Source organism: Ursus americanus, chromosome 29 (assembly GCF_024610735.1).
Source record: "Ursus americanus isolate L20-20 chromosome 29, mUrsAme1.1.p, whole genome shotgun sequence".
In the NCBI taxonomy this organism is placed as follows: domain Eukaryota; kingdom Metazoa; phylum Chordata; class Mammalia; order Carnivora; family Ursidae; genus Ursus; species Ursus americanus.
This window is the reverse complement of record NC_142155.1, coordinates 27,589,426-27,603,805: the sequence shown is the minus strand read 5'-3', so window position 1 is coordinate 27,603,805 and position 14,380 is coordinate 27,589,426. Positions and strand designations below refer to the sequence as shown.

The 14,380-nt window shown below is 36.7% G+C and overlaps 1 long non-coding RNA gene across 2 annotated transcripts in view; it reads right to left on the bottom strand.

Annotated features, from left to right (window-relative positions):
• LOC123795294 (uncharacterized) overlaps positions 1-14,380 on the bottom strand; it is a 244,851-nt gene that overhangs the window by 133,971 nt on the left and 96,500 nt on the right. For both annotated transcript variants that reach the window (XR_015722281.1, XR_015722282.1), the window contains exon 6: positions 11,156-11,411. This is a non-coding gene — a long non-coding RNA (uncharacterized LOC123795294). The remainder of the gene's footprint in view (positions 1-11,155; positions 11,412-14,380) is intronic.

Below are 14,380 nucleotides of genomic sequence, written 5' to 3'. Positions count from 1 at the left end.
GAACTCCAAGGTCAGTTTTGACCAAGAGAGACTAAATATTCCCCTCAGCCTGACTAAACTTCAGACAGGCTTCTCCCAGATCCTAGGTCTCCCTTCTCCCCTTTTTTAGAGCATTTACTTTAGAAAACTTGTAATTGGATATTCTTTCTCTGCCCCTCTAAGATGAAAATGTTTCAAAAGCCTCCTAGTTGTTTTATATACCAGGACTATCTTTCTCAAGGACCTGGGAACCATCCTTTTGACATGTTATCAATCAAGAAAAATATCTCCCTTTCACCCCAGTGTGTGGGAGGGTAAGAACTTAACTTCTATGGATATTTCACTCCAAGTTTTAAAGCTACCTTCTGTCATAAAGACAGGAGAAAGTTTACTTTCCCTTAGGGTAAGGCCAATTAGCAAATGCAGATGGCCTATGTCCTCCCCTTCCCCAGCTCTAAAACTCTCCTGCCCTGCCCTATGTTTCTGTAGAGTCAGATTGAGTTCTGATCTCTCTCCCTTGTTACAACTGCTTTGGTAAAGTCTTCCTTAAGTGCTGAACTCTGTCCAGTGCAATTTTTCTTTGACAGGTTTGGTCTTTTGGAATTTTAGGAGGATAATATCTAATAGTGTTTGCAATTCACTGTAATGTTTAGTGTTTGCTTTTGTAGGGACTGGATCTGATTTTATACCAACAGAATGGTGATACCATGGTGATGTGCATTTAGTCTACATGTCTCTAGAGTACTGCTTCCACTAGCAGACTCAGATCCACCATGCACTCGGTTTGGTTAAAATATTTAGGAATTTTCTATAAAAAGTACTTTGGGGACTGGCAAGCACACTCTTTAAACTTCATTTTTTCAAATGATTGCTTACTTAGCAAATATAAAATCATATAATCATCTCTCAAAATTTTTGACCCCTACAGTGACCCCTACATTTCAAGTTGATGGAAATGTTGGGTATCTTGATGGTCTGGTTTCATGGATGTTTATATTCCTCCAACTCACTGAACTAGAAAATTGAAAGAGGTGAGTTTTATTGTATGTAAATTAATGTTTGATAAAGTAGAAAATGGGCTTTAAAAATAACAAAAAGCTACAAACACAACAACAAAACAATTGGGCCCTGTTGTGTTTCTTTGGCTCTCTTTCCTCAGCTATTTTACAGAAGCAATCAGAATAAAACCACTTGTCACTGCTCTCCCAAAATACTTTAGTCAGTTGATAAACAACTAATTTATATGGACTAATTTCCATTTTTTTATCTGTTGCAATTCTGTCTGTGACATACCAAATAAGTAGCCATCAGAGAAGATATTTAATTTGAAAATATAGTTTTCATTTTTATTTGGCCCTCTATAAGAAACCATAATGATATATGATAATGCTGTTTCTAATAATCAGTGGTTTCGCTAGCAAAACAGTGGTATATCTTCATCAATTTTTCAGTGTCTTCCTGATTTCATATTTGGTAAATTACACAAATGTTTGAAAAGGCAGGGATTAAAAAAGTGCTTACCAGTACCTAAATCATCTTCCATTCAAAATTAACACAATGGATAGTCCCGTTTTTCAGTGTTGTTCTTCCTTTATCCCAGTTTTAGCAAACACTTTTTCTGTCACCATTCTTCATTCCCTTTCATTTGTTACTGAGGGAGGTACCTCATGAAAGCCCCTATTTAAGAGCTTTAGTGGGGGGCGGGGGAAGGAAAGGAAACCAAAAGAGATTCTTAACTTTAGAAAACACTCTGAGGGCTGCTGGAGGGGAGGTGGGTGGAAAGATGTGCTAAATAGGTAATGGGTATTAAGGAGGGCATTCCCGATGAGCACTGGGTGTTGTGTGTAAGTGATGTTGTGTGTAAGCTAAATTCTATATCTGAAACTAATATTACACTGTATGCTAACTAACTAGAATTTGAATCAAAAACTTAAAAAAAAAAGACAGTGGAATTTATGCATTTTGCTAATTTATGTGGTATACGTCTAGGTAAATCATGCCTAAAATTTTCTTATATCTTTTAGTTTTGTATTATACAAATAAAGGCATGATACATTCAATTTTTAAATTCATAAACTAGTCTTATATGGCTTTGATTATTTTAAGCAGATATATGATACTCCCTGTAGTTTTAAAAATTAAAATACAGAAATTGTAACTATTTGGAGTTTAAACTAAGTTGCATTATTAAAAATATTCATATTTTACTAAAGAGCAAAGGAAGACTGTGTTTGTTATTTTGTTTGCAAATATAGTAGAAAACTATAACAATTTTTTTAGAAGAAATATCTTACAGTAGGATTTCAGGTGTGAAGACTGAGTGTTTAAGTCCTCTGTACTGATATATGCATAACAAACACATGAATTTGAGCCTACAGCATAAGGTGCTAAATAAGATGACACAAGGCTTACAAAGAGTGACCAGGATTTTGTCCATTCCATATCATATGAAAAACATTTGAGAAAAAGTGAGGGGGAAAAAAAGACATAAGAAGGATAGACATGGCAAAGAGACAAATTTGTTCAGTGTGGGCACACATGGTCAAACTAGAAGAAATGAATGTGAATTATAGGGAAGGACATGGCAGTTCAGTCAGTGGAAGAGGTAATTAACAAGCTTTCCAAAAATGGAAATGGCCACCTCAAATTTACTTAAATTTGCATAAATGTCCTGATGCCAAAGGTGTTCAAGCAGTTTGCATTGATACTTGTTGTGACATTACAGAGAAAATTCAAACATTGAATTCTGGATAAAACCATGTTAAACCAACTTTTAACACTCTAACAACCTCTCAGCAGGGTTGCCCATTCTCATTTGTTCAAGTGCCCTGAGACTATTGCTTACTGTCTTAGACACCATGATGAAAAAGCCTTTGGGCTCCGTGCTTCATCTGGGAAAGAGGACATGGGTTCAGTAATCTTAAATGGTAGCAGACTTCCATCTTCACTCTCTGCTCCAAAAATGCACAATTCTATGTCTCTTGAAATTTTCCATCCCTTTTCTAATTAGAGGGTAACAATAGTCCTCCATTATCCACAGTTTCACCTTCCAAGGTTTCAGTTACCCATGGTCAACCATGGTCCTGAAGATGAACCTCCTTCATACATATCATCAGAAGGTCAGTAGTAATGTAACACTACATCACAATGCCTACACCATTCACCTCACTTCATCTCATCACATAAGCATTTTCTCATCTCACATCATCATCGGAAGGGTGAATACAAGACAATAAAATATTTTGAGAGAAAGAGACTACACTTACATAACTTTTATACTGGTATAATTGTTCTATTTTATTAAGAGTTATTGTTAAACTCTTATTGTGTCTAATTTATAAAGTAAACTTTATCTTAGTTATGTATGTATAGGAAAGATATAGCATATATAGGGTTCAGTAGTGAGATAAAGAAACTAACGGACTCCATAAAAATCTGCTCTTTGCTCTCCTTCCTGCTTCTATTCTTGCTAGGACCTGCACCCTGTCTTCACATGCCATAAAGTTTGTCCTCCTTGTAAGGAACAAGGAGTTAATGATTTCTTTAGAATGTTTGAGCACAATAGATAACATCTAAGAAAGGACCAGGCAAGGTCATAATGTGCATATTCCAGACCACTGGCTCAAGACATCTTGATGCCCAAACCCCCTGGCTCCAGGGAATAAATGACTTACGATGGATCCCCAAACCCTGTCCTTGTTCTGACCAGTTTCTGAATACCTGACAGGACATGTGCACTAGACCACAATCATCAATAAAAACCCCAGTCCCCAAGCAAAGATGAGACTCATCCTCCATTTCCTTTCTGAGTTTCCCAGATGCTCCATCTATTTTTTCTCTCACTATATCTTCAATAAACTTGGCTCTTACTTCCTGGTGTCTTACTTATGATTTCCATCCTGCACAAAGTCAAGGACCTTCTTGGATGGTCCTGTGGGACCCCCACTAGTCTCCCAGCCTGCTGGTATCAGTAGTATCCATGGTTTCAGGCATCCACTGGGGGTCTTGGAATGTATCTTCTGCAGATAAGGAGTGGGGGTGCCTACTGTACTCTGGTCAGTACCCAAGTACCCGTAGCTCAGTAATGTGTAGATTTTTGAGTAGCGTAAGTAGATATCAATTTCTAAATGAGTTGCCAATTGCACTTAGTGCCTCTAGAGATGACTTTTGGTCATACACAATAAGCCCAGTAGACGTCAATGTCAGGGTCACTCAAACTAGATACTTAAACATGACCCAGGCTTCCTGCTCTCTTCCTCACTCATCCTTCTCTACACCATTTTCTTTTTTCCCTTATGTTATTCTATTATTCCCTCTTCTCTCTTAACAAGATCTCTTTAGACAAAGTTATTTCATCCAGAACATTTCATCTACTGTTCATTTTCTTCTTCTTTTCTATTCATGATATCTTCTTTACATTTCCTTATATCTTTTCTGTATGCTGGATCTTATTTCCTTACTTGTTACCTTCCTTCTTTGGACACTTGCTAATATTTTTTCAGCTACAAAGAGAAATAACACATGGCTTTTTCTCCTAACAATGTCACAGTACACTTTCCTCTCTCTACACTCTTATATAAGGGAAAAATTTAGCAGGTTTAGAGTGGGAAAAAGCCAGCCCATGGGTAGCAAAGTGTGAGCTGATGTTTATGTGCATGAAGCAGTAATTAGTCCCAGGTACACCTTATAATGATCATTCTCTTTCAAGAGGCTAAGCATTGTGTATTTCTTCAAAGAAGTAAGTTGCATGTTGAAAATACAAGTAAACTGGTATAGAGTATAATAGATAACTTACTGCCTGCTCTGTTCTTAATTTTTAGAAGAGTAGAACAAGATCTTTTTAAGATGACCTGTTTTTCATTAAAATCACTAAGCAAATAAATTGAACTATTTCTACCTTCCACTGAAGAAATAATTAAGTTGCTAGATGTAGCCTTGAGCAAAAGGACAAGTGTTAAATTGCCCTGGTTCTCTGGCTATTTTCAGCACAATGGAGGATAACAGGGTAAATAAAAACCCAGCAGGTGGTTAAAGCTCATCAAGGAGAAACTTCACTAGCTCTAACTTGCGTATCTATCATTTTTCTAGTAATAAAACACTTTGTTAGCCTCTCACATTCAATCCTCACTAGGCTCTAATGTATATTCTCCAGTTTCTTATGTTTCCATTCCTTTCCTTCATTCCTATTACTGTCCTATCTAAATTCTTGATCTTCATCACCTCACCCCTCTATACAATCTTTTACCATCAAACCTATAGTCTTAAATGTGTTGAAATATTTCATTTTAAACACCAAAGCTTTAAGGACTGGTTGGTATACTAAGTTATCAGGTCAAATCCCTTGTACTATCTACATACTACTTCCTCAACCGCCCCCCCCCAATGTTTATTGGTTATTTTAATAACTATCACTCATGTGCCAGGCCAAAGCAATACAAGGAGATAAGGAGCAAAAGGTTAAGGAGCAAAAGGACAAGTGTTAAATTGCCCATATATTAATCAAATAATTGCAAAAATAAGAGCCAACTAAGATAAAATGCTATGGGAGTTTTTCACAGGGAAATTGGGGCTGATCAGGAAGGTTATGATACTTTATCTGTGAGCTCAAAGAGGATGAGTTACTCAGGGGCAGAAAGGAAGAAAGAAATTTCCTGGCAGGAGGGGCCATCATGTGTGGTGTAATGTACACTAGACAAAGTCTCCCTTCAGGACCATCAGAACTCTGAAGCCAAGATGGCTTGTTAGAGAAGTGTTGTGTTGAGAATAATGGTGAGACTCTTTTCCCACCTTCTGGCTCATCATTAGCAGGGGCTGCCCCCAAGAAGAGTGTGACCATGGCCTGATAGCTGAAGCAGATGGGATGTTAACAGCTGAGGGTCTCATGTTCCTAATAGCTGGTTAGGGAGTCCTTTCCTGAAGAGGGATCTCAGTAATGCTTGTCCATATCTACCACAATTCACAATAATATTCAATGCCAGAGGTCAGGAACAACATCTTAAAAATGCAATAGACATCTGTATAAATAAAAACAATGGCTTAAACCACTTAAAAAAAATCCACTTCAGTGTAAGTGACAAGAATTCAAATCTGAACCCAGATCTACATAATGCCAACATCCACCATCTTTCTACTGTTTAAATTCAACACATATCATCTGAGCACCTACTTGGTGCCAAACTCTGTCGTAGACACCAGGGGGACCACAGTGAGTGAAACAGACAAAAATCCCGAGATGTGAAGCTCAACATCCAGTCCTTCAAGATACTAAAATAACTTGCAAATACTGAGCCACCATTGGCAGTCACTCAGAGTCCATGAAGAATAATAGTGTAAGCAGAAGTTTAAGGTGTTAAATATTCCAGTTTTCATGAAGGGAGGAAATAAAGGTAGTTAGACAAACAAGCTTGACATCTTTTCATGAAATATGCTAGAATGTATTTTAAAACAGACAGCTGAAAACACAGAAGATAAAAATCATTAGCAGTAATAGGATTTCATCAAGAATAAATAATTTCTAGCTTATCCGCTTCCTATCACACAAGATAAAAATCATTAGCAATAATAGGATTTCATCAAGAATAAATAATTTCTAGCTTATCTGCTTCCTATTGGCACAGGAAAAAATAGGCAGGACGGTGTTCATTTAGAAAGATGTTGGAAAAGGACATGTTTCTTCACTTTTGAAGAGGAATAAATATCAGCTGAAAAATAATATAGTCAATGAGATTTATAGCTGGTGGTACCACTGTTCCCCAAAATATGTGTTAGGAGAAAGTTGTTCAACCTGGCTGAAGGCTTCATGCCACAGGCTGAAAAACATTACTGACCTTGTTCAACATCTTTATCCAAATACAATGAGTATCAGTTAGGCTCAGTACAGAAGCACAGAGCGCCACAGAGCTGGGAGGAATGATTAACCCATTGGGAAATAAAATCAAGCTTCAAAACAAGCTCTGGAATAATAAGCCCAATCGCACTAGGCTAATTATTGGAATACTGCGCCCCACTGCAGGGAATTAAATTATTTGCACATGGCTGCAAAAAGAAAATCGATTTTCTTAATTCAGAATGGATGATATCTAGTTTGGCAAAATTCATGTGGAAAAAAAATTGCTGTCTACGTTGAGATGACTCCATAATGGAAGTACTAAAGCACAGTGTCCAAAGCTACATTATTAGAAACGTGTTTGGCTCCGTGTCAGTCAGACAGGAATAGTGAGGGCAGAGGAGAAACCAAGATGCTGACAAAGTTAGGCCCCTAGCCTTTCACAGAAACTGGGAGACAGGGTGCTATCTCCCCGGATGCTTACATTTCAAAGAGATGACCCTCTGCTCCCAGTGCAAGACATTCCTGAGTTGTAAAACTTGCAATAATTTTTCTTTTTAAAGATGTACATACATCTCAGAAGGGCAGAGAAAGAATTTACAATTACCAGTTTATCAAAGAAAATGTTCTAAGAGAGAACAATGTCTCTCCTTTATTCTTAGTAGGAAGAACGAAGTCTCATTTTTAATTTTTATTTATCTTTCAAGTTGATTGGGAATTTATATATATACTTTAATGTAATTCCTCCCGTTTTACATTTTTCTCCTCTTTTGCTTTTTAAAAAATTTCAGTAGGAAAAGTGATTTATCACTGCTTGACCTTTTTGTTGTTTCAAAATTTTCCAATATTTGTTTGTTTCTTTCATGAGACTAGGAAAGTAAGAGCTTTTTGGCATAATATCCTGCTTTGAGGCAAGTAAGGAATGACCTCACCTCTCATTTTGCTAACTGGTTCCTCTGGCCCCTAAGGTGTTACCTCCACAAGGAATTGCTCCCCTTGCCTGAGCGGCTACACTCAACAGGTGTTATAAAGGTGTAGGTATCAAGGAGGGCATGTATTGCGTGGTGCACTGGGTGTTACACGCAAATAAGAAATCATGGAACATTACATCAAAAACTAAGGGTATACTGTATGGTGACTAACATAACATAATAAAAAATTATTATGAAAAAATAAAAAATAAAGGTATGGTGTTTGTAGGACCCTGGTGGTGGAGGCTACCGACAATAAGCTTTTCAGACAGAACTGGCTCTACTGCTGACATGCTAGCTTGATTGCTAAGGTTTTCTTCCCCATGAGATTCAGTGGGACAGAAGAAGTAACCCAGTGAGTGAGAAAGTAACCACTGCTGTGAACTCCAGACCCTTTGTTAGGTCTGGGGTAACTTTGCTAAGAGCCGTGTAGGTTGGATTTCTTTGGTTTAAACCAAAACCAAAACAAAAACAAAACAGGAGCCTTAATTTTGACTCAATATTTACCCTTACTTTATTCCGAGATCTCTCAGCAGACATAAATAAACTCATTTTTTTTTCCTCATCAAGGGAAATTTCAGGAATTTACTTTCCTGCAGTGATTAAACAAGAAGGGAAATAATCGAGGTAGGTTTAATACTGAAAAAAAAAGTTTGTATTGACATCAACATCTTTGCCTTTTAACAAAAATTTCTTCTAATAACTTCTATTTTCTGGTTCAAGGAAGAGAATAGAAAAACAGTAAAAGTACCACCTATAAAATGGTTTCTCTTTATTAAGGATTATATCGAGGCTTCTCTAAAAGATATGATCTCATTTCACCCTTACAACAACTCTGTGGAGGCAATGCTATTATTTGATTTTACAGATGAGGAAATTTCACTTTTAAATACTTGAAAAAAACCCCAAAAGTGTCAAATAAAATAAATAAATAAATAAATAAATAAAATAAAACACTTGAGCAACATGGCCAAGTACAAACAGTAATTGTGGAGGTAGGGGGTCAAACCCCAAATCATCTTATTACTGACTATACTAATTACCACCAGGAAACCTTTCTTTAGATAAAAAATAGCCCACAATGGAATGAGTGACAGGTCTAAATCATCCGAATGCTAAAAAGGAATTCCATGCTCTTTGTCTACAATTAAAAAAAAAATTCTAATCAACTTTTAATGATCTTTTCCATATTTGTGTAAGTCAATTGCCTTTTGTGTACAAAATCCTCTCCTGTAGAAATCACCCACTGAATTTAAGACTCTGCTCCACCAGTCAGAACAGGTTCCGGCTGTGTTCTGCCATGAACACGCATACACTGGTCACTTCAAAACTCTGTGAGTGGCTCCTCGAAAAATGATGGCAATAGGCAAGATCTGTTTTCTTTTTTCGCCCTGGCTAAATCACCTGGAAAGCTTTTACAAAGCACTGTGCTGGGCCCCACTCCAAATCAATAGAATCAGAAACTGTGGGTGTGGATTGTAGGCATCATATGTATTAAAAAGCTCTTCAGCTTTTGCTATTTAGCGGCCAAGGTAGAGAATTATTAGTTCACATAAATAAATAGTTGCATGATGGATGAGGTCCTTTTTAGTGCTAACAATTTATGATTCCATGAACAGCCCAACTACCTCTCATGCTATTTCATTTGTCGAGATAAATTTACTGAGTGCTTATTATGAATCTGACAGTGTACCAAAGGGGTAAGATGTAAAGGTAAACTTTCTCTGGTCACCAGAATAACTTACAGTCCAAAAGAAACTTGTGACTATCTAATAGTATTGTAGTGGAGAAAAAAATTTTACTCTACCCTTCTACGTTCTTTTGGCTCTTCTATCAATTAAACTGACATAAAACGATTGGGTGATGGGCATTAAGGAGGGTCCGTGATGTGATGAGCACTGGGTGTTATATATGCAACTAATGAATTATTGAACACTACCTCTGAAACTAATAATGTATTATATGTTGGCTAATTGAATTTAACTAAAAAATAAACTGACATAAAACAGATTAAAGGAGAAAAATAAATTTAATTACATACATATGGGAGCCCCATAAGACTATGTGCCCCACAAGTAGCCAATTAATTGAGGCTTATATGCCAACCTGAGCTAAGGAAAAGGGGGTAGAGGTCTGAGACTTTAAAGAAGGGGAAGACAATTCACAGGAAGATGGGAAGAGCAAATGTTGGGTAAACAATGTTTGCCATACCATATAGACAGTGGGACACACACAGGAATTTGATCTCTGAGCCCTGCAGGGCTTCTCCTCAGCTCAGCCCAACACCACCTAACCCATCATCTTTGTAATTATTTCTAGAGATAGTTTCTTCCTGGACCTCTGTCTATTTCTTTTTAGGTCTTTCATTTTTTATTTTTTTAAGATTTTATTTATTTATTTGAGAGAATGAGGTAGAGTGGGAGGGAGAAGCAGACTCCCCACCAAGAGGAGAGCCTGATGTGGGGCTTGATCCCAGGAACCCGAGGTGATGACCTGAGACAAAGGCAGATGCTTAACTGACTGAGCCACCCAGGCAACCCTCTTTTTAGGCCTTTAACGGTGAGAGGGTATGTAAAAGTTCTTCCTGAGTCTTTTGGTCCTTGATTGACTTCAGCTCGAATAATCCACATGCGAAAGTGGCACATTTGATGGCGGTCTGCCCTGAACCCCATCAGTACAGTTGACCCTTGAAAAATATGGGGTAGGGGTGCAGACTCCCTGTGCAATTGAAAATCTGTGTGTAACTTTTGATTCCCCAAACCTAACCACTAGTAGCCTACTGTTGACCAGCAGTCTTACCAGTAGTATAAAGTCAACTAACACATATTTTGTATGTTACATTGTATTCTTATGAGAATACCTAATTTTTTCTTAATTTTTTCAGTATTTCTAGGCTATGCAGCTGATCTGCAAGGTTTTTTTCAAATTGTCACAAGTCACAAAAAAAATTTCCAATATATTTATTGAAAAAATCTTCATACAAGTGGACTCATGTTCAAACATGTGTTGTTCAAGGGTGAACCGTACACTTGGTGACTCTTACGAATGTTCATTTTTCACTGGACTGTATCAGGTAAGATCCTAGAGGTCCTTACACCTAGATATCCACTTTAAATAATTGTTCTCCTGTCCAAAGACAGGACCTGGAACAGATTGCTTCTACGTATCATCCCACACTGATTTTGTTAACTGAATTAATTTAATTATGTACTTTACTGCTGCATTTAGATGAGTGATAAATTTACATTGTTTATGCACAATAATGTAAAAACTTTAACCACAAACTCTGCTTGAAGTGGCCGGTATTTAGAGGTCATCTGATCCAGTGTTCCCACCAATGGACAGATTAGTAAAGTGATTTGCCCGAGGTCATACTTACAGCTTGTTACTGTTATTGACAGAGCTCCGGTGTTCCGATTCTCAGTTTAGCGATCATACTATTACAGTCACTGTTCAGGACTCTCAGGCAGGCAGGTCATAGCTCTTGCTTAACTATCAGAAAGTGTGGAATGATGAGTTCTGTTTGCTTGATGATAACCATCATACTCTTTGTTGTAATCCTAATAAATATAATTCAGCATTGTTTGAAAAGCCACTTCCTTGTAGACATTCATCTGTCCTTGATTATTCAGTCCCTATAATTTTAAATAGAGTATCATTTTAAAAGAAGGAAACATTACAGATAACTGTATTTTCCAATGGTTTTTTTGTAATGCATTTTATTTTATCTCACCAAACTGGTAATGAAAATTCTAGCTTTTATTCAAATATATATATTGAAAAGTGTTTCTTTTTTATGAATAATAATGTCACAAATATTCACTTTCTTCTTTTGTAAAAAACGTCTGTTTTCCAACTTTATTAACATACAATTGTCATATAACATTGTGTAAGTTTAAAGGGTACAGTAAGTTGATTTGAGATACTCAATATGTTGAGAAATGATCAGCACAATTGCACTAGTTAACATCTCCATCACCTCACAGAATGAAACCATTTATTTTTTTGCAGTGGGAACATTTAAGATGTACTCTCTTAGTTACTTTAAAATGTGCAATACAGTAGTGTTAACTATAGCCACCATGTGGGACATTACATGCCCGAGATTTATTTATCTTCTAACTGGGAGTTCATACCTTTTGACTACCTTCACTCATTAACATTTTTGATATGACAAAATTATAGAAATAGAGAACAGATTAGTTGTTGCCAGGGTTTAAAAAGGGGGTGGGGGCAGGAGGGAAGTGGATATGTCTATGAAAGGGCAACAGGAGAGATCCTTGTGATGGAAATATTCAGTATCTCAACTGTATCAATGTAATATCCTGGTTGTCATGGTAAAGTATAACTTTGCAAGATATTACCATTGTGGGAAACTGGGTAAAGTGCACGTGGTATTACCTATATTATTTCTTACAGCTGCATTGTAAATCTGTAATTATCAAATATATATACATATACGTGAAATATGTTATCTGCAAATATATATCAAAAACGTTATCTGCAAGTCTTCTCAAATCACTAATACAATTCCAGTAAGACACATGTGGCCACAGAAAACTGAGATGAAATACACTGGGACTAGGAGTAGTTAGATGGATAGCGGGAAGGAAGAAGGTGGCAACGGTTCCAAGTAAAAGAATAGATCAAATAATCCCATTGACATAACCAGTGAATTGTTACCATGACAAGGAAACCAATACGACAGGGACCCAGTCCTGATACTGCAACTTTCACTAATGCAAAACAATGTTCTTTTTTTCTTTTGAATTGATTTCTTTTGAAATCACAAAAATAAATGATTTTGTTACTCCAACTTGGCACAAAATAAATTTGTGTAGTATGAGGAATCAGTTGAATACAGTATTAGTGTTTTGTAAAAGTTAAGCATATGTATGAAAACCAATTTTTTGACTATTGTCATGATTTTTGTTTGTTTTATCCGACTTTATGTTGCTAAAAGCACTTGAGAGAAGTAGGCATGTGGGACTCAATGTTATTGATATATCTAGAAGAATTTGACTAGTTACATTTGCCAAGTTTAAATTCTAAAGAGATTTAGTTTTGTAAAATATTAGTTTTTATTATGTAACAGTAGTAAATATTTAGAGGAATAATTTAATATATATTTAAAGCTAAATACATTAATTATCAAAGCAAACAAAAAAAGTCAAAAGCTCTTTGGACGGTTAAGATTTCAGCAATGTGCCTCAGCCAAGGCTGGCACTCGTACTTGCTGAAGGATTAATTCCAAGACTCTGGGGGCCTCCCTTCAGAACTAATGATATCCTACAAAATCAGTAATTTGTATTTCTCCAAGTATTAGTTGTATCAGAACAAGCACAGCACCTGACATGAAGCAGCTGCTCCATAAAAGTGGGTAGAATGGTTTATTTTACTATAGACATACAATGTAGCCGAACTTGTTATTCTGAACTAGAACTTACAAATACGACCTGGGAAAGGTTTCATCACCATGAATGGACATGCTAGAACTACTATACATTTGCAATCTCCTAAGTGGTAATGAGATCAATAGTTACCCTTGTGACAAAAATGTAAAAGAGAAAGCAATCAGCCTGATTCTGATGTTGTCCAATTGAACTGCAGTCCTGTGTACTGTTAATCTAACACGATGATACACTTTGAGCAGGGCCGCCCATGCTGGTAACTGGGAGTGACTAAGCCCCTGGCACAGCTATGCAGAAGTCTAGGCAACTCCTAGAACTGTACACGATACAAACTGCAGAGACCAGAGAGAATGAACCCTCAGCTAGAGGTTGAAGGTGAGAAAAAGGATCCAGTTTAAAAAGGAGTTTAAACCTGAACCAAGTAATGTAATGTGAGACTATATCTTTAAGTCCAGTGATCAAAAGTTGGATTGTAGATGCCCTCACACTGGTCTAAAAATCAGATCTGCATTGGAAAAGACTCTGAATGCCTGATTGAAAGAGACAAAGATGAAATTACTGTGAAATGTACACATATTACACCTTAAATTATTTCATGCTTAGAGTTGTTCTGGGGGCAGAATCCCAAGAGTAAAGTGTTCTGAAGCCCTCAACTGCCTCACCCCCTAAATTTATATTCTCTGGCAAGGGCCAGAAAAATTTACATAAAACAAATCTGGCAGAACTGGAGAAGCTTTCTGTCTCCTGGCAGCCCTACGAGTGTCAGGAGATAAATCCTAGCTTATTTACCTTGCATTATGAGACAGTTACAGATGTATTACAGCTCCTCTCAATCACTTAGTTCTGGGCTTATTAACTTTCCTAGCAGCTGGAGTAGTATCTCACTATTTGAGAAAGAGAGGAGATGCATTAGTGATTAAATGACTTAATAAACGATCTGTCACTTTTCATGTTTCATAAACCTGAGCACATTTATGAAGGACAAGGAGGTAGATTCCTTAATGTTTTTGATATAAAGCTTATGAGAGTAGAGGAAAGGATAATATAGGGGTATCTCAGATGCCTTTTCTGATTTGCATTTAATCTCTAATAAAGCAGAGAAAAATCAGACCTATCTAGAAAATAGGTTCCATATTAGCTATTAAGCGATAATAGAAATAAGAAGTCATGTACATTCACCTTCGTATCTCACG